This window comes from Phyllobates terribilis, unplaced genomic scaffold (genome assembly GCF_046119375.1).
Source record: "Phyllobates terribilis strain yellow unplaced genomic scaffold, ASM4611937v1 Scaffold_230__1_contigs__length_3167835, whole genome shotgun sequence".
Taxonomy (NCBI): Eukaryota; Metazoa; Chordata; class Amphibia; order Anura; family Dendrobatidae; genus Phyllobates; species Phyllobates terribilis.
The window spans coordinates 931,586-954,556 of record NW_027362990.1 but is presented as its reverse complement, the minus strand read 5'-3'; the positions used below and the strand labels follow the sequence as shown (position 1 = coordinate 954,556).

Sequence of the window (22,971 nt, the reverse complement as noted above, 5' to 3'; positions counted from 1 at the left end):
CTGCCGACTACGCCAAAGTTGACGCGCCCCCTGGGACATATTCCTTTTTGAGGGGAATACCCGGCACCGGATCAGATGGGGGGTTGTAGTCTCCGAGCGGCTGTGACCCGGTCCCGTGCCCAGGGCGTCAAGCTCAGTGTTATGTGGCAGTCTTTACTGATGTTATTAAAGTTCGTTTTGTCGACTACGCCACCCGTTGTGATGCGGTCACTGTGGCCGCCGCTGCTGCTGGGTCCGCTGAGGCTGATGGTGGGTGCGCAGCTTGGTGGGATAACCCCCAACGGGAAGGGTATAGCCTCAGAGGGGACAGGCGCAGAGGATGGGGGTTGTGGTGGTGCGGTGCAGCCGGTAATGATGACAGACTCGGGTTGTGCAGTTAAGGGTCTTTACTTACTGCAGTTGTTATACGGGTCACTCTAGCTCCAAGTGACCTCCCGAGCCGTGCTGCGTCCACCAGGTCCTGGATCCGGCCAACCCCCAAACAAGTCCGGAGCGTGGCCCTGAGCTCTCTCTCTCTGTCCTCTCTTCAGCCGTCCCCACCAGTGATTCACCTAAATCCAGCTCCCTCGGGCCTTCTGTTGGGCAACCTTTGGCCTCAGGTTCCCTGACCCTCCGTGTGGTGTGCCTTCAGGGTGAATGTAGTGGGTGACCGTGACAGACACTGCCCACGGTCTCCGGTCTCTGGCTGGGGAATGTCTTTACCCCCACCAGCTTGGGTTCCGGTACCCTTCTGCTGACTCCTCACCCGGTGATCTGATTTGGGTTCTTGGGTCCCTTCTTTGTCCCCCTCTGGGTCTTTCTGTACTCCACTCTCTCACTCTTCAGGCTCAGGTCTGCTCTGCTCCCTTGCTGCAGGCTGACTTCCTCTGCAGAAGACTTGTTCTCTCCTTCTGACTCTCTGCATCTGACTTGTCCTCTGCGTCTGACCCTGATCTTTGATGGTGCCCACCTTATATACACCCTCTATGTGTGAGCTCAGGTGACCAGCACCCAATGAGCTCCTAACACTACCCAGACTGCTCCCCCTATCTGCCCCTACACTACATGGGATGTTCCTCCCCCCTCCCACTCCAGCCAGGAACAGGCTCGGTCGCACCTGCACATTTCTAAGTGGGAGTGCCGTCGGCCTGCTCCTCTGGAATGGGATGTATGTAGTGCATGCAGTCTATCTGAGCTCAGTTCCACACTCCTTCCTTACCCGGGAGTGGAATATCACACCTCTGGGTTGAGGTGCAATACTCCTGTAGCAGCCGAACCCTCAGGGTGCTACAACTGCAAGTCTGCGGGGGTCGCAATTCTGATCGGGGGGGGCGCATTCACGCTTGAGTCCGTCCAGGAGCTCATCTGCGGCAGGGCTCTTGTTGTAGATGGCAACTGGGCGGGAGAACCTGTCAGGTTCATCAACGTGTATGCGTCCCCACTGAAGAATGAGCGTTTGGAGCTTTTCCAGACCCTGCGGCTTCAGCTTGCCACCACCAGGACCTTAGTGATGGCCGGGGATTTCAACTGCCCCATCGAGGAGGACGGTCGTAGTTCTGGCACATCTGCCAAGTTGGACATCACGTCCAAGCTGCTCATCGAGATGGTAACCGAGGCCTCTCTTCAGGACGTGGTGGGCTCCATGGGGAGAGGCTCCACGAACTATTCGTGGAGCCGACCCGATGGCTCACTCCGCTCCAGGATTGACTTTGTGTTCACCTCTCGGGCAGTCAGGCAGAGTAGGCACTCGATGGTCTCCTGCTTCTTCTCCGACCACAGAGCCATTCACTTACAAGGTGTCCTCGGCGACGGTTTTCCGTCCGGCCCCGGCTCCTGGAAGCTGAATTGTGCTCTGCTGGCTCAGGATGAAGTCGTGGAGGAGCTGAGAGCAGCCTACGCAATGTGGCAGTCCTACAAGGGTAGCTTCCAAACAGTCTCTGATTGGTGGGAATATGTTAAACTTGAGTTTCGCTGTTTCTTTCAGGCCAAGGGTCGACAACAGGAGTGTGAGAAGAGGAGGGACTTCAGAGGGCTGCAGCGCGAGCTGCGGTCGCTGCAGGACCTTCTTCACTGCGGCTGGGATGTGAGGGAGGAGCTGGAGGAGACCAAGAAGAGCCTGAAAAGGCACTTTGAGGAGGAGTCCAAGCGAATCATCTTCCGTTCCAAAGTGGAGAATCTGGAGAAGGGTGAGAAATGTAACTCATTCTTTTTCAGGAAACTTCATGCCGGTCACACGCCCCTGAACGAGCTGCGAGACGAGAGCGGAAACATGCGACGTGGGAAGGAGGACGTGATGAGGGTCGTCAGCGACTTCTACAGCGAACTCTACTCCCACAAGACTACCGACCCCGACGCTGCTGATAAGTTCCTGTCAGGTATCACTAACCATCTTGATCCTGCAGGCACGGCAGCCTTGGACAAACCTCTGATGGTGGGCGAATTGCTCTCTGCCGCTAAATCCTTTAGGACCGGCAGGACCCCGGGCAGTGATGGTCTTCCAGCGGAGCTCTATGTAGCGCTGGGAGACCTCATCTGTCCGGACCTGTTGGACCTGTACGAGGAGATGGTGGTGGAGGGTAGAATGCCTCCATCTTTGAGGGAAGGAATGGTCACGATCCTGTACAAGCGGAAGGGAGAGAGGTGCGACCTGAGGAATTGGCGTCCCATCACTCTGCTCAACGTGGACTACAAGATCCTGGCCAAGACGATGGCGACACGACTTAAGACGGTCATCGGACGGATCATCCACCCGGACCAGACCTGCGGCATCCCTGGACGTCGCATCGCAGACAGCCTCGCTCTCGTGCGGGACACGGTCGAGTACATCAAGGTCCGCCGCGCACACGCGGCCCTGGTCTCCTTGGATCAGGAGAAGGCCTTCGACCGGGTTTCCCACGAGTTCATGGGCCGAGCTCTGCACCGGTTAGGTTTGGGTAACATGTTTTGTTCGTATGTCCGTCTGATGTATTTTGATATCCACAGCTCGGTGTTGGTGAACGGCTGGAAGACTGACCCCTTCCCTGTCCTCTCTGGGGTCAGACAAGGCTGCCCTCTATCACCTCTTCTTTTTGTTTGTGTTATAGAACTCTTCGCAGAGGCTATCCGGCAGAATGGAGAGATCAGAGGGATCACCGCACCGGGTCCGGGACGACACGAGGTCAAGTGCTCGCTCTACATGGACGACGTCACCGTCTTCTGCGCTGATCGTGGTTCAGTCGACGCCCTCGTCCAGACGTGTGAGAGGTTCGGCCGGGCTTCAGGGGCCAAAGTCAACTGCAGGAAGTCGGAAGCCATGCTCTTCGGGGATTGGCAGCCGGCCTCCTCCGCCCCCTTCCCCTTCAACATTCAACCGGATTTCCTCAAGGTGCTGGGAGTCTGGTTCGGGAAGGAAGGAAGGAGCGGCCCTCAAGTCCTGGCAAGAACGCTTGGCCAAGGTGAAGCAACGGATCGGACTCTGGAGCCTCAGACACCTCACTTGTGAGGGTAAGGCACTCGTCCTGCGTAATGAGGTCCTGCCCGTCTTGCAGTACACGGCGCAGGCCTGGCCCCCACACGTCACTGTGTGCAGGGCCATTACCAGGACAGTGTTTCACTTTGTCTGGGGATCCAAGATGGACAGAGTCAGGCGGGCCGTCATGTACAAGGAGCCTCGCAAGGGTGGGAAGGGCGTTCCAGATATCCCCACCCTCCTGCGATCCTCTTTTGTGTGTGATTGTGTCCGCCGGACTTTGCAAGTCAAGAATGGCTCCGCGGGCAGGTCCATGTCTCGCTTCTTCCTGCTTCCTCTTTGGAGGCGACTCGGCTGGGACAAGTGGGACAGCTCCTTCCCCTACAACTGGACGACGCCATGGTTCTACGGAGACGTCGTTCGATTTGTGGGGGAGCATCAACTGGAGGGACTCAAGCCCGACTTGTGGAAGCCCAAAACTATCCACAAGCTAATCAGAGCCAAGGATGACGTGGAGAACATCACAGGACTTCACCAGGACACGCTGGAGACTGTGTGGACAAATGTGTCGTCTGACAGGCTGACCAACGGGCACAAGGACTTGTCGTGGATGGCGATTCAGGGCGGACTGCCCGTCCGGTCATTCATGCATGCCCGGAACCTGTGCAAGACCCGGTACTGCCCAAGGTGCCCCTTCGTGGAGGAAACATCTTTGCACACTTTTTGGGACTGCGGATTTGCACAGCGCCTATTGACTGCACTTGAGGACGACCTGAGGAACTCTGTCCCCAGGGCGAGCCTATCGCACCATTCTGTGCTTTACGGACTCTTCCCTGGGGTTCATACCGTCGGAGCCATCCAGGAGGCTTGGCGCCTTATGAACTGCTTCAAGGATGCCGTTTGGGTCGCCAGGAACCGGCTCATCTTGAGGAGGGAGAGGATGTCCATCCAGGACTGCCGCAGGCTGATCCACAGCCTGCTCAGAGACTATTCCATCATGGACGGTCCGGAGGACGAGGACGAGGACTAAACCCCTCCTCCCCCTCTCCCCTTATGTGTCTTGTCTTTCAATAAAGCTTCGGGCCTGTGATTTTCCCCTCCCCATCCCCTTTTTCCCAATCCCCATCCCTTATCACGGCTCGTCGTACTGTATTGATTGACATGCTTTTTCTTTCAGATTGAGTGTTTTGTGTAGCATAGGGGTGTGATGTGTCTAGTTAGTGCGTCGTATCCTCATGCTATGTAAATATGATGTAGAATTCTGTGTGTACTGGGCACTGTACACTGTCTGTTAACTTATTTTTTGTGCTAATAAAAGATATATTCAATCAAAAAATCTGTTCTTATCAGTTTAATATCTGATACGTCCCCTATCTGGGGACCATATATTAAATGGATTTTTAGAACAGGGAGATGGAAAAAGAGCTTGCTCTGTCCACTCCACGCATTGACCTGGTATTGCAGTATCTCCAGGACCGGTGCACCCCTTCTTTAATGCAGTTTCTAAAATCAGAAAGAATTGAATTCAATGTTTTTTGTTCATTTTGCTTGTTTGTCGGATTTTGGGATGGACTCTTTGGCTTTGCTTTTCTTCTCCTCATTGGATTTTTCATGTTCAAAGTTGCAGAAGCCAGATTACAAGCTCATTTTGGTTCAACTTCAGCAACTGTGCATTGCATTGCCATGTAATGTGATGCAATGCTATCTTTCTAGCTCTCCCTTTTTACTTCCTTTTGGATAAACAGACATATTAGGCAAGCATTTTGGAGCTTTCACCTAAATAACTACAGGTGGTGAGATAAGCTGCACAATATAATTGACCTTTCAGTATATTGTTGCACACACACCATCTATTTAGCAAATGCCCTTGTTATCAACAGCAGCCTTTTAAACTCACCTGAGCTAACAGGTATGTGCGCTGGTTACTCTGCTGCGCTTAAAATTTCTTTTTTGGTTTGCTACAATGCCTTTTCTGAAACGTTGTCTCCTTCTGCTGGAACACTGACTTCTTTCATTTAATGCCTGCAGACTATAAAAGAGAACCCAACCCAAAAAGTTTGGTTGATTAGTCTGTGGCATTCTGTTAAACTGTTGCTTATGGCGGTCTCTGTGAGCTTCTCAGCGACATTCAGCCAGCCAGGTATCCTGCCTGCAGTAGATGGAATGTGGCAATGGAACGCTGGCTGCGCGTGTCATAATAGGCTCTGAGCCTTTATATACCTGTGCACAGCAGCAGCCACCTTCAGTCTGCTGCTGGACAGCCAGCAGCAGCAGCAGCAGGAGAGGTATGTAATCAGGAGCCCTCCTGCTAAGGGTAGACAGCTGCTCGTTCCACCCCACCCCCCGCCTTAATTGGTTCTCCTCCCTTCCAACGGTGTTGAGGCGGGTGGGAACAGCAGGGGGTGAAGGTGCTGTGTTTAAAGAGGTGGAGTTATGCAGATCTAAAACGCGTGGATTGCAGCAGCAGCAAGCCGAAAAGTGCAGGCATGTAAGGGATCTAGAGGTTGACAACATGTCTTCTTAACGGGAGTCCAGGAGCTCATCTCCACAAATGGACTTTTCAGGATCCTTGGGTGGCTCCGTAGTTTGAAACCAATTCTGGTTATCGCTTCTCGGCCTTTTGGCTAAGATCAAGTGTAGTATCTTTCGAAAAGGCGGTTTTGGATGTTGGCCGCCCTAGTAGATTGATACATTATGCACACTGGGGTTTAGGCGCTTGTTAGTACGCCAGGTGGCTAATATAGTCATCTGGTGGAAAGCATGGCCCCCCAGGATCGACGCCATTGGGCCGGGGAAGATCGAAAGCCCGAAGTGTGAAGTGCCCCAGGAGTGGTGACCCTGGGGTGCCTTAACTCACTGGGATTGGGAACCCCACTTGAGTTTATGGCACATTTGCACAAGCACTTCAAATTTTCTTTCTTTGCACACACCCTTATTCCGGGCCTTCTGGCCTTAGGATGGGGAATTTTTCAATTCCCGGTCGAAGGTCCGGGCAGTATTATACTGTGAAACCTTCACTATTTATTTAATTTCTTTGTCACTGTGTGTCCACTTATTCACGTGTGTCACGTCCTACTAGGATTTTGTCGGGATGCGGTTCCCTTACGGGTTCCTCTCTTGGCAGGTCTAGGGGGGGAGTGTGTGGCCATCAGGTTCCGCTCCCCCCTGAACCCCCCTGGCTCTCCTCTTTCGGGAGGAGAGCGTTGTTGGCTCCCCTCTTCCGGGAGGGGAGCACAGTCTTTGGCTCCCAGTGCCTTGCTCGGGTGAGAACTCGGGCAGGTGCTGGGGGTAAGATTGGGTCGCCTCTGGCTTCGGCTGGAGGTGGCTTTTTGTCCCTGTTCCTCGCTGTGGCCTTATGGCTCGGAGGGACGGGGAATGGTTTGGGGGACCCTTCTCCTTTTGGAGAGGGTTTCAAGAAGACCAGCATCCTAGTGCACTTTTTTTGTGGCATTTGTCACTTTTTTAAGCGCACTCGGGTTTTGTACACGAATTCGGGCTTTCGATAAAAAAAAAAAAAAAAAATCTGTTCTTATCAGTTTAATATCTGATACGTCCCCTATCTGGGGACCATATATTAAATGGATTTTTAGAACAGGGAGATGGAAAAAGAGCTTGCTCTGTCCACTCCACGCATTGACCTGGTATTGCAGTATTTCCAGGACCGGTGCACCCCTTCTTTAATGCAGTTTCTAAAATCAGAAAGAATTGAATTCAATGTTTTTTGTTCATTTTGCTTGTTTGTCGGATTTTGGGATGGACTCTTTGGCTTTGCTTTTCTTCTCCTCATTGGATTTTTCATGTTCAAAGTTGCAGAAGCCAGATTACAAGCTCATTTTGGTTCAACTTCAGCAACTGTGCATTGCATTGCCATGTAATGTGATGCAATGCTATCTTTCTAGCTCTCCCTTTTTACTTCCTTTTGGATAAACAGACATATTAGGCAAGCATTTTGGAGCTTTCACCTAAATAACTACAGGTGGTGAGATAAGCTGCACAATATAATTGACCTTTCAGTATATTGTTGCACACACACCATCTATTTAGCAAATGCCCTTGTTATCAACAGCAGCCTTTTAAACTCACCTGAGCTAACAGGTATGTGCGCTGGTTACTCTGCTGCGCTTAAAATTTCTTTTTTGGTTTGCTACAATGCCTTTTCTGAAACGTTGTCTCCTTCTGCTGGAACACTGACTTCTTTCATTTAATGCCTGCAGACTATAAAAGAGAACCCAACCCAAAAAGTTTGGTTGATTAGTCTGTGGCATTCTGTTAAACTGTTGCTTATGGCGGTCTCTGTGAGCTTCTCAGCGACATTCAGCCAGCCAGGTATCCTGCCTGCAGTAGATGGAATGTGGCAATGGAACGCTGGCTGCGCGTGTCATAATAGGCTCTGAGCCTTTATATACCTGTGCACAGCAGCAGCCACCTTCAGTCTGCTGCTGGACAGCCAGCAGCAGCAGCAGCAGGAGAGGTATGTAATCAGGAGCCCTCCTGCTAAGGGTAGACAGCTGCTCGTTCCACCCCACCCCCCGCCTTAATTGGTTCTCCTCCCTTCCAACGGTGTTGAGGCGGGTGGGAACAGCAGGGGGTGAAGGTGCTGTGTTTAAAGAGGTGGAGTTATGCAGATCTAAAATGCGTGGATTGCAGCAGCAGCAAGCCGAAAAGTGCAGGCATGTAAGGGATCTAGAGGTTGACAACATGTCTTCTTAACGGGAGTCCAGGAGCTCATCTCCACAAATGGACTTTTCAGGATCCTTGGGTGGCTCCGTAGTTTGAAACCAATTCTGGTTATCGCTTCTCGGCCTTTTGGCTAAGATCAAGTGTAGTATCTGTTCTTTTAAAAACACAAGAGCTACGATCTACACTTGACGAGAGCGATCGAACTCGGAAGGAGAAGAGCTTCGGAGCCCAGCTGACATCGGAGAACGAAGGCGGATATCGGTGGGAGGAAGAAGCTCTAAAGAATCCAGAAGAAGACGAAGACTCGGAGAAGAATCGGGCTGTCCTGTGGAATCTTCGAGGAAGAAAATCATCGAGACAAAGACCTTTCGGGGAATTTGTCCAGAACACGACGGGAGAAGAATCTGCATAGCTCCACCCATTCCGGGAAGAGTTCCAGATCCAGCTCCAAGAAGTAACTGCAGGAGGAAAGCCATGGCAAGCGCTGCGAGGAAGGCCGAAAAGAAGAGCCTGGAGCTGGGGACAGCCAGGAGGGCCCAGCCAGGAGCCGATTCTGACCCCAAGGACTCTGCCTCCACGACTGGCCAGCAGAAGGGACCCCAGAAGCCCCGCCACGAAGCTCCAGCCCTGGAGCCATGGATGCGGCAGACGGTGGCCCTGAAGCTGAAGGAAGTGGATGGGAGGGTGCCGGACATGTCCTCGGACGTGTTCTGCCAGAAGATGATGCTGGATCGAGGCTTCTCCAGGTCGGACACCCTCAGCATCCAGACCTTCTTGACGGGGATCTTCTTCGTCACCTTCGCCACTGTGAACACCTGCAGGAGGTTCTGGGAAATGGTAAGCGCAAAAGGACCGGATAATTCTTTCTCTGCCTTTACAGGTAGCTGCCCTATCCAGAGGGATGAAAGGAGGATCACGGTCTCCATGCGCAACCCGCACACCCCAGGCCAAGACATCTGTACCTTCCTGAGACGCTTCTGTTTGGTTGTGAAGGAACCCTCTCACATCCTGAATGGACTCGGCTTCTGGACAGGTAAGTGGTCGGTGACCGTTAGACTTCACAGGGACCTGGCGTACTCAGACGGACTTCGGCACCTGCCCCCGACATTCTCCCTGGGCAACTCCTACGGCCTCATCTATTACCCGGACATGCCGCGGAACTGCAGGAGATGCGGCAAGAACGGCCACGAGATGAAGGACTGCAAGGAGGATGCCTGCAGGATTTGTCGAGTGACGGGACACAGCTCGAAGGACTGCCCGAAGAAGACGTCCTGCAACCTGTGTGGGCTGGCGGCTCATCTGTACAAGGATTGCCCCAGGCGTGAGAGATCCTGGGCATCGGTGGTTGCGACGACCCCAGCTACGGAGGACAAGGCCCCGACGACCAGGCCTGTGAAGGTCAAGGACGCGACGACCAAGGCCCCAGCGGCCAAGGCCGAGACGACCAAGGCCAAAGCGGTCAAGGAGTCGGTGGCCAAAGCCCCAGCGACGGTCCCAGCAGCTCCGAAGCAGAAGAAAAAGTCAAAGGAGGGTAAGAGTTCTGTCACCCCTCTCTCGATCCCTCCCCCTGCCACCCCCGTCCAATCCCCCCCCACCCCGGCCACCCCTGCTGAGGATTCCACTTCCTCTTCCTCCTTCCCCTACTCCTCAGCAGGTGTCCTTTCCCCTGCCCCGGCAGCCACTCTCCCTCCCCAGACCATGGTAGCGGTGGAATTAACCTTTCCTCCACCCGCCGCTATCTATTCCGAGGAGGATTTTCCCCTTCTTGTCTCCCCAGTTCCAACCCGGGGAAAGAGGAAGGTGGAGGACAGCCCTGCTACTGAATCCTCCAAAAAGAAGATTCTGGATTTCGTAGGCGAAAAGGAGGATACCCTCCCTGAGCCAGAAGAGATGGAGCACATGGTTGAGACCCTGGTGGCCGAGCCAGAAGAGGAGGAACTGGTGGTCGCCGAGATCGAGGCCGCGCTGCTTGACCAGATGGAGGAAGAGGGCCTGCTGGTGATCCCGTCACCAGCAGTCAACACCGACGAGGGACCACCCGACCGGAGTGGTAACTAAGGTGTATTGCCTGCGCTAACTTTTTCTTTTTTCCCTACATGATGGCTAATATTAACTTATTTTCCATTAATGTCAGGAGCATCAAGGACAAGTTCAGACGTCAGACTATTTATGCCTTCCTTACTTCCCAGTTGTGTGATGTTTATATGTTGCAGGAATGTTCCCTTCCCTCCTCTAGGTCCTTCAAACATCTGGCCAGGGAGTGGTCCCACGGTCCATCCTACTGGTCCGGTGGGGGTGACTGCAAGTCTGCGGGGGTCGCAATTCTGATCAGGGGGGGCGCATTCACGCTTGAGTCCGTCCAGGAGCTCATCTGCGGCAGGGCTCTTGTTGTAGATGGCAACTGGGCGGGAGAACCTGTCAGGTTCATCAACGTGTATGCGTCCCCACTGAAGAATGAGCGTTTGGAGCTTTTCCAGACCCTGCGGCTTCAGCTTGCCACCACCAGGACCTTAGTGATGGCCGGGGATTTCAACTGCCCCATCGAGGAGGACGGTCGTAGTTCTGGCACATCTGCCAAGTTGGACATCACGTCCAAGCTGCTCATCGAGATGGTAACCGAGGCCTCTCTTCAGGACGTGGTGGGCTCCATGGGGAGAGGCTCCACGAACTATTCGTGGAGCCGACCCGATGGCTCACTCCGCTCCAGGATTGACTTTGTGTTCACCTCTCGGGCAGTCAGGCAGAGTAGGCACTCGATGGTCTCCTGCTTCTTCTCCGACCACAGAGCCATTCACTTACAAGGTGTCCTCGGCGACGGTTTTCCGTCCGGCCCCGGCTCCTGGAAGCTGAATTGTGCTCTGCTGGCTCAGGATGAAGTCGTGGAGGAGCTGAGAGCAGCCTACGCAATGTGGCAGTCCTACAAGGGTAGCTTCCAAACAGTCTCTGATTGGTGGGAATATGTTAAACTTGAGTTTCGCTGTTTCTTTCAGGCCAAGGGTCGACAACAGGCGTGTGAGAAGAGGAGGGACTTCAGAGGGCTGCAGCGCGAGCTGCGGTCGCTGCAGGACCTTCTTCACTGCGGCTGGGACGTGAGGGAGGAGCTGGAGGAGACCAAGAAGAGCCTGAAAAGGCACTTTGAGGAGGAGTCCAAGCGAATCATCTTCCGTTCCAAAGTGGAGAATCTGGAGAAGGGTGAGAAATGTAACTCATTCTTTTTCAGGAAACTTCATGCCGGTCACACGCCCCTGAACGAGCTGCGAGACGAGAGCGGAAACATGCGACGTGGGAAGGAGGACGTGATGAGGGTCGTCAGCGACTTCTACAGCGAACTCTACTCCCACAAGACTACCGACCCCGACGCTGCTGATAAGTTCCTGTCAGGTATCACTAACCATCTTGATCCTGCAGGCACGGCAGCCTTGGACAAACCTCTGATGGTGGGCGAATTGCTCTCTGCCGCTAAATCCTTTAGGACCGGCAGGACCCCGGGCAGTGATGGTCTTCCAGCGGAGCTCTATGTAGCGCTGGGAGACCTCATCTGTCCGGACCTGTTGGACCTGTACGAGGAGATGGTGGTGGAGGGTAGAATGCCTCCATCTTTGAGGGAAGGAATGGTCACGATCCTGTACAAGCGGAAGGGAGAGAGGTGCGACCTGAGGAATTGGCGTCCCATCACTCTGCTCAACGTGGACTACAAGATCCTGGCCAAGACGATGGCGACACGACTTAAGACGGTCATCGGACGGATCATCCACCCGGACCAGACCTGCGGCATCCCTGGACGTCGCATCGCAGACAGCCTCGCTCTCGTGCGGGACACGGTCGAGTACATCAAGGTCCGCCGCGCACACGCGGCCCTGGTCTCCTTGGATCAGGAGAAGGCCTTCGACCGGGTTTCCCACGAGTTCATGGGCCGAGCTCTGCACCGGTTAGGTTTGGGTAACATGTTTTGTTCGTATGTCCGTCTGATGTATTTTGATATCCACAGCTCGGTGTTGGTGAACGGCTGGAAGACTGACCCCTTCCCTGTCCTCTCTGGGGTCAGACAAGGCTGCCCTCTATCACCTCTTCTTTTTGTTTGTGTTTTAGAACTCTTCGCAGAGGCTATCCGGCAGAATGGAGAGATCAGAGGGATCACCGCACCGGGTCCGGGACGACACGAGGTCAAGTGCTCGCTCTACATGGACGACGTCACCGTCTTCTGCGCTGATCGTGGTTCAGTCGACGCCCTCGTCCAGACGTGTGAGAGGTTCGGCCGGGCTTCAGGGGCCAAAGTCAACTGCAGGAAGTCGGAAGCCATGCTCTTCGGGGATTGGCAGCCGGCCTCCTCCGCCCCCTTCCCCTTCAACATTCAACCGGATTTCCTCAAGGTGCTGGGAGTCTGGTTCGGGAAGGAAGGAGCGGCCCTCAAGTCCTGGCAAGAACGCTTGGCCAAGGTGAAGCAACGGATCGGACTCTGGAGCCTCAGACACCTCACTTGTGAGGGTAAGGCACTCATCCTGCGTAATGAGGTCCTGCCCGTCTTGCAGTACACGGCGCAGGCCTGGCCCCCACACGTCACTGTGTGCAGGGCCATTACCAGGACAGTGTTTCACTTTGTCTGGGGATCCAAGATGGACAGAGTCAGGCGGGCCGTCATGTACAAGGAGCCTCGCAAGGGTGGGAAGGGCGTTCCAGATATCCCCACCCTCCTGCGATCCTCTTTTGTGTGTGATTGTGTCCGCCGGACTTTGCAAGTCAAGAATGGCTCCGCGGGCAGGTCCATGTCTCGCTTCTTCCTGCTTCCTCTTTGGAGGCGACTCGGCTGGGACAAGTGGGACAGCTCCTTCCCCTACAACTGGACGACGCCATGGTTCTACGGAGACGTCGTTCGATTTGTGGGGGAGCATCAACTGGAGGGACTCAAGCCCGACTTGTGGAAGCCCAAAACTATCCACAAGCTAATCAGAGCCAAGGATGACGTGGAGAACATCACAGGACTTCACCAGGACACGCTGGAGACTGTGTGGACAAATGTGTCGTCTGACAGGCTGACCAACGGGCACAAGGACTTGTCGTGGATGACGATTCAGGGCGGACTGCCCGTCCGGTCATTCATGCATGCCCGGAACCTGTGCAAGACCCGGTACTGCCCAAGGTGCCCCTTCGTGGAGGAAACATCTTTGCACACTTTTTGGGACTGCGGATTTGCACAGCGCCTATTGACTGCACTTGAGGACGACCTGAGGAACTCTGTCCCCAGGGCGAGCCTATCGCACCATTCTGTGCTTTACGGACTCTTCCCTGGGGTTCATACCGTCGGAGCCATCCAGGAGGCTTGGCGCCTTATGAACTGCTTCAAGGATGCCGTTTGGGTCGCCAGGAACCGGCTCATCTTGAGGAGGGAGAGGATGTCCATCCAGGACTGCCGCAGGCTGATCCACAGCCTGCTCAGAGACTATTCCATCATGGACGGTCCGGAGGACGAGGACGAGGACTAAACCCCTCCTCCCCCTCTCCCCTTATGTGTCTTGTCTTTCAATAAAGCTTCGGGCCTGTGATTTTCCCCTCCCCATCCCCTTTTTCCCAATCCCCATCCCTTATCACGGTTCGTCGTACTGTATTGATTGACATGCTTTTTCTTTCAGATTGAGTGTTTTGTGTAGCATAGGGGTGTGATGTGTCTAGTTAGTGCGTCGTATCCTCATGCTATGTAAATATGATGTAGAATTCTGTGTGTACTGGGCTGCGGCACTGTACACTGTCTGTTAACTTATTTTTTGTGCTAATAAAAGATATATTCAATCAAAAAAATCTGTTCTTATCAGTTTAATATCTGATACGTCCCCTATCTGGGGACCATATATTAAATGGATTTTTAGAACAGGGAGATGGAAAAAGAGCTTGCTCTGTCCACTCCACGCATTGACCTGGTATTGCAGTATCTCCAGGACCGGTGCACCCCTTCTTTAATGCAGTTTCTAAAATCAGAAAGAATTGAATTCAATGTTTTTTGTTCATTTTGCTTGTTTGTCGGATTTTGGGATGGACTCTTTGGCTTTGCTTTTCTTCTCCTCATTGGATTTTTCATGTTCAAAGTTGCAGAAGCCAGATTACAAGCTCATTTTGGTTCAACTTCAGCAACTGTGCATTGCATTGCCATGTAATGTGATGCAATGCTATCTTTCTAGCTCTCCCTTTTTACTTCCTTTTGGATAAACAGACATATTAGGCAAGCATTTTGGAGCTTTCACCTAAATAACTACAGGTGGTGAGATAAGCTGCACAATATAATTGACCTTTCAGTATATTGTTGCACACACACCATCTATTTAGCAAATGCCCTTGTTATCAACAGCAGCCTTTTAAACTCACCTGAGCTAACAGGTATGTGCGCTGGTTACTCTGCTGCGCTTAAAATTTCTTTTTTGGTTTGCTACAATGCCTTTTCTGAAACGTTGTCTCCTTCTGCTGGAACACTGACTTCTTTCATTTAATGCCTGCAGACTATAAAAGAGAACCCAACCCAAAAAGTTTGGTTGATTAGTCTGTGGCATTCTGTTAAACTGTTGCTTATGGCGGTCTCTGTGAGCTTCTCAGCGACATTCAGCCAGCCAGGTATCCTGCCTGCAGTAGATGGAATGTGGCAATGGAACGCTGGCTGCGCGTGTCATAATAGGCTCTGAGCCTTTATATACCTGTGCACAGCAGCAGCCACCTTCAGTCTGCTGCTGGACAGCCAGCAGCAGCAGCAGCAGGAGAGGTATGTAATCAGGAGCCCTCCTGCTAAGGGTAGACAGCTGCTCGTTCCACCCCACCCCCCGCCTTAATTGGTTCTCCTCCCTTCCAACGGTGTTGAGGCGGGTGGGAACAGCAGGGGGTGAAGGTGCTGTGTTTAAAGAGGTGGAGTTATGCAGATCTAAAACGCGTGGATTGCAGCAGCAGCAAGCCGAAAAGTGCAGGCATGTAAGGGATCTAGAGGTTGACAACATGTCTTCTTAACGGGAGTCCAGGAGCTCATCTCCACAAATGGACTTTTCAGGATCCTTGGGTGGCTCCGTAGTTTGAAACCAATTCTGGTTATCGCTTCTCGGCCTTTTGGCTAAGATCAAGTGTAGTATCTGTTCTTATCAGTTTAATATCTGATACGTCCCCTATCTGGGGACCATATATTAAATGGATTTTTAGAACAGGGAGATGGAAAAAGAGCTTGCTCTGTCCACTCCACGCATTGACCTGGTATTGCAGTATCTCCAGGACCGGTGCACCCCTTCTTTAATGCAGTTTCTAAAATCAGAAAGAATTGAATTCAATGTTTTTTGTTCATTTTGCTTGTTTGTTAGATTTTGGGATGGACTCTTTGGCTTTGCTTTTCTTCTCCTCATTGGATTTTTCATGTTCAAAGTTGCAGAAGCCAGATTACAAGCTCATTTTGGTTCAACTTCAGCAACTGTGCATTGCATTGCCATGTAATGTGATGCAATGCTATCTTTCTAGCTCTCCCTTTTTACTTCCTTTTGGATAAACAGACATATTAGGCAAGCATTTTGGAGCTTTCACCTAAATAACTACAGGTGGTGAGATAAGCTGCACAATATAATTGACCTTTCAGTATATTGTTGCACACACACCATCTATTTAGCAAATGCCCTTGTTATCAACAGCAGCCTTTTAAACTCACTTGAGCTAACAGGTATGTGCGCTGGTTACTCTGCTGCGCTTAAAATTTCTTTTTTGGTTTGCTACAATGCCTTTTCTGAAACGTTGTCTCCTTCTGCTGGAACACTGACTTCTTTCATTTAATGCCTGCAGACTATAAAAGAGAACCCAACCCAAAAAGTTTGGTTGATTAGTCTGTGGCATTCTGTTAAACTGTTGCTTATGGCGGTCTCTGTGAGCTTCTCAGCGACATTCAGCCAGCCAGGTATCCTGCCTGCAGTAGATCGAATGTGGCAATGGAACGCTGGCTGCGCGTGTCATAATAGGCTCTGAGCCTTTATATACCTGTGCACAGCAGCAGCCACCTTCAGTCTGCTGCTGGACAGCCAGCAGCAGCAGCAGCAGGAGAGGTATGTAATCAGGAGCCCTCCTGCTAAGGGTAGACAGCTGCTTGTTCCACCCCACCCCCCGCCTTAATTGGTTCTCCTCCCTTCCAACGGTGTTGAGGCGGGTGGGAACAGCAGGGGGTGAAGGTGCTGTGTTTAAAGAGGTGGAGTTATGCAGATCTAAAACGCGTGGATTGCAGCAGCAGCAAGCCGAAAAGTGCAGGCATGTAAGGGATCTAGAGGTTGACAACATGTCTTCTTAACGGGAGTCCAGGAGCTCATCTCCACAAATGGACTTTTCAGGATCCTTGGGTGGCTCCGTAGTTTGAAACCAATTCTGGTTATCGCTTCTCGGCCTTTTGGCTAAGATCAAGTGCTTTATTGCAGGAGATTGTGGTTGAAGGGCACTCGGGTACCCCTCTCCTTGGCCTGGCAGGATCGTCCACTTTGGTGGACTTAACCTGCTTGCTGCTATTAGGGAGAGGGCTTAGTCCCAGGGTAACGAGTTGCGATCCCCCAGCTTCCAGGTGTTTTTCGCTGCAAGAACACTGGGAGCGCAGATTGCAAGCGGCTGCAATTTGCAACCTTGTTGCGTTTTTCCATGGAGGTTGACCCTAACCTCGTGCCTCTTTATGCGAGGCTAAAAAACTCTATCCGAGTTCACTTCACGGCGGGTGGCTCGGATATGAGGAAATTAGGGTATGTAGTCCAGGACGTGCTCAGTAACCTTCTTGGCGTACAAAGGAATGAAATTCTCTCCATCCAGGATTATCCCAGAAGAGGTGACTATGACATCACATTCACCGGAGAAGGTATTTTTAGAGATGTACTAGAAAAGTTAAAAAAAGTTGAAAATAGTCCTGTTTTGAAAGGGATACAAATTGTTGAGCACGTCCTGGATGAGGTAAGACTGGTTATTGTAAAAATATTTTCGCCCTTTGTTTCTGCTCCAGAAGTAATGTCATTTCTAGCAATTTATTTTAAAAGTGTTAAATGTATTGGGAAGATATTAAACGAATATAACATATGGACATCTAAGTGGAAATTCCTTGTGAAGTGTACAAGAGATCCAAATACACCAGGTGGTATACGGCTCCCCCCTGCCCATTTCAAAATTGGGCAAACAAATGGGGATTTCTTCTTTTCTGGGATGCCAGTATATTGCAGAAATTGTGGGCGCTATGGTCATTCAAAAGAAAACTGTCATGTATCATGTAGAAATTGTGCTAGTGAAGAACATGAGACAAAAGAATGCCCTAAGGAAAAGAAATGCAGTTTTTGCCAGACTCCAGGTCACTTTTATTTTTCTTGCCCTCACAGATTTCGGGAAGATGAGCAAAAGAGGAAGTCCAAGACGTCCGACCAAGGACCAAAAGATCAGACCACCCCTCAGGAGGAGGAACAACAACCTGGAGCCTCTGGAGACAATAAGGGCGTACCAAATAGTGAAGTGTCTCCAGAGTCTATGACAGGTAAAATACCAAATCCCAAAACCTGGCTGCAGGACCTGCGGGAGTCCAAAAGGAGGGCTGAGAAGGAGCAGAAGGGCACTACTGGTAAGGTCAAAAGGGACAGGCAAAAGGCCGACACAGAAGCCCATGCCCAGTCTGGGTCTCCTAGTGCTGAGGGCGCTGAGTGGATAAAGGTGGGTCCTAAGAAAAAGAAAAAGGGTGGTTCGGAGGAGGCAGCAGGAGGTGAACAGATGGACACTTCTCCAGAAGGGGACGTGGACGCTGGACCCTCAGGGGTTTCGGTCTCCGCTGCTACAGGTGGGGACCGGGATCTTGCTGCCTCTGAAGAGTCAGAGGCTCTGCCTTGTGCGCAACCTCCTCCTATAGGACGACCTTCTACAGGTCAAACAGGGGCGGCGGAACCCCTCGGGGACCCACCTGATGAGGAACTGCATGGCCAGCCAATGGAGACCCAGCGGGTTCTGCCAGCCAGCCCTCCGAGCTATGCCAGTGTAGCGTCGGGTTTATATAAATGTGGTAATCTTTCCTCCTCCACGGAGACTCTCGTGACGATACTATCAGATGAGGAGGGAGGCGCAAGCCCAGTGGTCTGATCAGGTTCATCGGACAGGTAAATGCGTTGCTCTTAGTTACCTAAGTAAAATTTCTACATTTTCTAATGATGGCTGAACTGAAAGGTATTTCCCTCAACGTGAGAGGCATAAAATCTAACACGAGAAGAACTGCTCTTTTTAATTTTTTTACGTGTTTTACTGCATCTGTATTTTTTCTGCAAGAATGTAATATCCCACATGAAATGTCATATCAAAAATATAAAGATGAGTGGAAGTGTGGGCCATCTGTCTGGTCCGGATCGAATGCTGCAGGATCAGCGGGTGTAGCCATACTTTTTAAAGGGAACGTTTTAATTGATTTTATTCAGGAAATTTTACCAGGTCGTATTTTATTAGTAAAAGCTTTTATTGATGGTATTAGATGGCAGTTTTTAAATTTTTATGGATCCCCAGAAAAAAATGAAAGAGCCGAAATGCTTGATCTTTTACCATTATTTATTAATAACTCTGAACCTTTTATCTTAGCAGGGGATTTTAATTGTGTTTTAAAAGGTGAAAACCGGCGCTCCAGCTCTGTAAGCAGGAACTACGATAAAACCTCAGGTATGCTACATGATATAGTCAAAGATGCTAAATTGATAGACATATATAAAGAGTGTCATAGTGACAGCCCAGAGGACGCCGGTTTCACTTGGAGCAATGCTAATTGTAGCTCTAGGATTGATTTTATTTTTGGTTCAGATAAAACAATACCTGCCAAATGTGAAGTTTTAACTAATATATTTTCAGACCATAAACTTTTATCCTTTACCATAAAAGTAAATGACAACAAAAAATGTGGTAAGAAAAGCTGGAAAATGAACGTATCCCTTTTAACCGACCCGCAGATTTTATCAGATTTTATTGAGTTTTATAGGAAATGTAGAAAAGGGAAAAAAACAAATGAGACTATGAGTGTATGGTGGGATAGAATGAAAGTAAAAATAAAAGACTTTTTTATTAAAAAGAGTATATGTAGAGCCAAAGAAAAATATGAAGAATATAGAATTTTAAATACCCGCCTACAAACATTATTTAAGCTCAGAGACAATGGGATAGATGTACAAGTTGATATTTCAAACTTAAAAGAAGAGATTTCAAAATGGCTAGAACAAAAAGGAAAAGAGATAATTTTTCGTTCTAGAGTACAACATATAGAAGAAAATGAAAAGTGTTCCAGATATTTTTTTAGGAAAAATAAAAAAGAAAAAGTGATAATTGACCATATAGATGGTGAGAATAATATAAAAAATATGCTGGGTAAAGTTGAGGTTTTTTTTTCTAATCTTTTTAATGGAAAAAATATAGATAATAAATTAATGGATGATTCGCTGCAAGGACTAACAGCTGTTTTAGATCCCGCATCCCAAGAGTTTTTATCCCAAGTTTTAACGGAACAAGAAGTGTTAAAAACTATTAAAAGTTTTAAAACTGGAAAGGTCCCTGGTCCTGATGGCATCCCAATAGAATTTTATGTATGTTTTTATGATATTTTAAAAGATGATTTGTTTTATTTGTTTACTGAGGTTTTTAATAATAAGGTTTTATTAAATTCCTGGAAGAAAGGTGAAGTCTCCCTCCTATACAAAAAAGGCGATAAATCAAAATTAGAAAACTGGAGACCAATAACACTTTTAAATTGTGACTATAAAATAATGGCTAAAATTTGTGCAAATCGTCTAAAAGAAGTCATCAGCAAAGTTATTCATTCTAATCAAGTGTGTGGGGTGCCGGGGCGCAGTATATGGGACAATCTGAATTTAGTGAAAGACTGTATTGAGGATGTAAAAGACAGAAAGGGGAAAATGGCGATTTTATCTATTGATTTTGAAAAAGCATTTGACCGTGTCTCACACTTTTATCTTTTTAAAGTTTTAGAGAAAATGGGCATACCAGAAGGGTTTTCACTATCGCTTAAAGCATTTTACAAGGATTGTACAAGTAAGATTTTAGTGAATGGTTTTAAGACACAAGAGGTATTTTTACGGTCAGGGGTGAAACAGGGATGCCCTCTGTCCCCCCTACTGTTTATCTGTGCACTGGAACCAATGTTATGTGCAATACGCCAAAATAAACAGATATGCGGTGTCCCTCTGCCTGGAAGCGGTGGTTTGGAGGCCAAGGTTGTAGGCTACATGGATGACGTGGCGGTCTTGTGTACAGATGCACCATCACTTACGGCCACTCTCCATCAAGTGCAATCCTTTTGTCTAGCTTCTGGTTTTAAAATCAATTTTAATAAGTGTAACATTTTAAGTGTTGGGGGGATGATTTTACGTGATGTACCAATTAATGTCTCCGAATCCATTTCCATTTTAGGTATATCATTCACTGAAAATAATGATGGTTATAATAGTTGGGAAACAGTTACACAGAAAGTAAATATGAAAATATGTATGTGGAACATGAGGAGACTTACAATGGAGGGTAAAGTATTGGTTTTAAAGATGGTGATTTTACCTCTTTTATTGTATCTTAGCATGGTTTTCCCCCCGCCTGTTAATGTTTTAAAAAAGATAACCAAAACCTGTTTTACCTTCTTTTGGAACTCAAAAATGGAAAAGCTGAAAAGAGAAATCGTGATGAAATCAAAAGTAAAAGGTGGTAAAGATTTTCCAGATTTTAATAGGTTTCTTTTAATCCATCTGTTCGTTTACTGTTTTAATGCCCTTTTTAAGAATCACTATTGGTCCTTTTTTATGCGTTTTAATACAGGATTTTTTATGAGAAAGTTTGGATGGTATGAAGTTAATATATCTGTGCCCCATGCTTTTAATTTGTCGACGCATTATGAGATTTTAAGGAAAATAGTGTCTGATTTTAATTTAGGGACTAAGAAAATAGAGGAATTAAGAAATAGTAAGAAACTAATTAAAGAAATACGTAAAAGTGAGGAAATATGTAATGTTGACAGATATGATGATGACAAATCTATGTCTATCTGGAAAATGATTAACGTTTTTTATCTTTTTAATGAACAGAGAGATCTGGCTTGGAGTTGCATGCACCGCTGTCTTCCTTGCCGGGCATTCCAATACAGAAGAGGATTTGTGAGGTCTGCCATCTGCCCAAGAACCGGATGCCAAGACGAGGAAACGGTGGAACATCTATTATGGACATGTAATTTTGCAAAGGATTTCTGGAGAAGACTGCTCCCCCTACTGGAAAGGGTGGCAGACCTCAAGGACTTTACATATAAAACTGTGCTATACGGACTTATGGAATGCCCCACAATGGACCAGTACACAATGGCTTGGAAGACAGTGAACTGCGCCAAGTCATCTCTCTGGAAAGCGCGCAACATTGCTATTTTTAAACAAGATGTTTTATCAGTGAATGATGTTTTAAGTTTATGTTTATGTGAAATGTATACTTATTATTTAATTGACAAAAAGAAGAATGTACATATTTCCAAAAAATGGCTTGTTGACCAATGGAACCTAATTATTTAAAATCTTTGTATTTTTTTGTTTTGTAAATTTCATTTGTCTTTTAACGTTTGGTATTTGTTTAATTATGCTTGTAATTTGTTAAAGTTTTAATAAACGGTTTTATCCCTCTGCAGGGGATAGCCAAATTAAAAAAAAAATCTGTTCTTATCAGTTTAATATCTGATACGTCCCCTATCTGGGGACCATATATTAAATGGATTTTTAGAACAGGGAGATGGAAAAAGAGCTTGCTCTGTCCACTCCACGCATTGACCTGGTATTGCAGTATCTCCAGGACCGGTGCACCCCTTCTTTAATGCAGTTTCTAAAATCAGAAAGAATTGAATTCAATGTTTTTTGTTCATTTTGCTTGTTTGTCGGATTTTGGGATGGACTCTTTGGCTTTGCTTTTCTTCTCCTCATTGGATTTTTCATGTTCAAAGTTGCAGAAGCCAGATTACAAGCTCATTTTGGTTCAACTTCAGCAACTGTGCATTGCATTGCCATGTAATGTGATGCAATGCTATCTTTCTAGCTCTCCCTTTTTACTTCCTTTTGGATAAACAGACATATTAGGCAAGCATTTTGGAGCTTTCACCTAAATAACTACAGGTGGTGAGATAAGCTGCACAATATAATTGACCTTTCAGTATATTGTTGCACACACACCATCTATTTAGCAAATGCCCTTGTTATCAACAGCAGCCTTTTAAACTCACCTGAGCTAACAGGTATGTGCGCTGGTTACTCTGCTGCGCTTACAATTTCTTTTTTGGTTTGCTACAATGCCTTTTCTGAAACGTTGTCTCCTTCTGCTGGAACACTGACTTCTTTCATTTAATGCCTGCAGACTATAAAAGAGAACCCAACCCAAAAAGTTTGGTTGATTAGTCTGTGGCATTCTGTTAAACTGTTGCTTATGGCGGTCTCTGTGAGCTTCTCAGCGACATTCAGCCAGCCAGGTATCCTGCCTGCAGTAGATGGAATGTGGCAATGGAACGCTGGCTGCGCGTGTCATAATAGGCTCTGAGCCTTTATATACCTGTGCACAGCAGCAGCCACCTTCAGTCTGCTGCTGGACAGCCAGCAGCAGCAGCAGCAGGAGAGGTATGTAATCAGGAGCCCTCCTGCTAAGGGTAGACAGCTGCTCGTTCCACCCCAGCCCCCGCCTTAATTGGTTCTCCTCCCTTCCAACGGTGTTGAGGCGGGTGGGAACAGCAGGGGGTGAAGGTGCTGTGTTTAAAGAGGTGGAGTTATGCAGATCTAAAACGCGTGGATTGCAGCAGCAGCAAGCCGAAAAGTGCAGGCATGTAAGGGATCTAGAGGTTGACAACATGTCTTCTT

At 48.8% G+C, this 22,971-nt stretch overlaps 5 non-coding genes and 2 pseudogenes across 5 annotated transcripts; all 7 read left to right on the top strand.

Annotated features, from left to right (window-relative positions):
* The first annotated feature begins 4,723 nt into the window (after nucleotides 1-4,723).
* Nucleotides 4,724-4,916, top strand: LOC141215108 (U2 spliceosomal RNA). The gene has a single exon (XR_012284253.1). It is a non-coding gene; the product is annotated as a U2 spliceosomal RNA (small nuclear RNA).
* A 1,115-nt stretch (nucleotides 4,917-6,031) lies between these two features.
* Nucleotides 6,032-6,123, top strand: LOC141215166 (U2 spliceosomal RNA; annotated as a pseudogene).
* Nucleotides 6,124-6,917: 794 nt separating this feature from the next.
* LOC141215143 (U2 spliceosomal RNA) lies at nucleotides 6,918-7,102 on the top strand. Its single transcript, XR_012284284.1, has one exon. It is a non-coding gene; the product is annotated as a U2 spliceosomal RNA (small nuclear RNA).
* A 1,115-nt stretch (nucleotides 7,103-8,217) lies between these two features.
* On the top strand, nucleotides 8,218-8,295 carry LOC141215149 (U2 spliceosomal RNA; annotated as a pseudogene).
* Nucleotides 8,296-13,859: 5,564 nt separating this feature from the next.
* Nucleotides 13,860-14,053, top strand: LOC141215113 (U2 spliceosomal RNA). The gene has a single exon (XR_012284258.1). It is a non-coding gene; the product is annotated as a U2 spliceosomal RNA (small nuclear RNA).
* A 1,115-nt stretch (nucleotides 14,054-15,168) lies between these two features.
* Nucleotides 15,169-15,359, top strand: LOC141215185 (U2 spliceosomal RNA). The gene has a single exon (XR_012284304.1). It is a non-coding gene; the product is annotated as a U2 spliceosomal RNA (small nuclear RNA).
* A 6,390-nt stretch (nucleotides 15,360-21,749) lies between these two features.
* Nucleotides 21,750-21,938, top strand: LOC141215117 (U2 spliceosomal RNA). The gene has a single exon (XR_012284261.1). It is a non-coding gene; the product is annotated as a U2 spliceosomal RNA (small nuclear RNA).
* The last annotated feature ends 1,033 nt before the right edge of the window (nucleotides 21,939-22,971 follow it).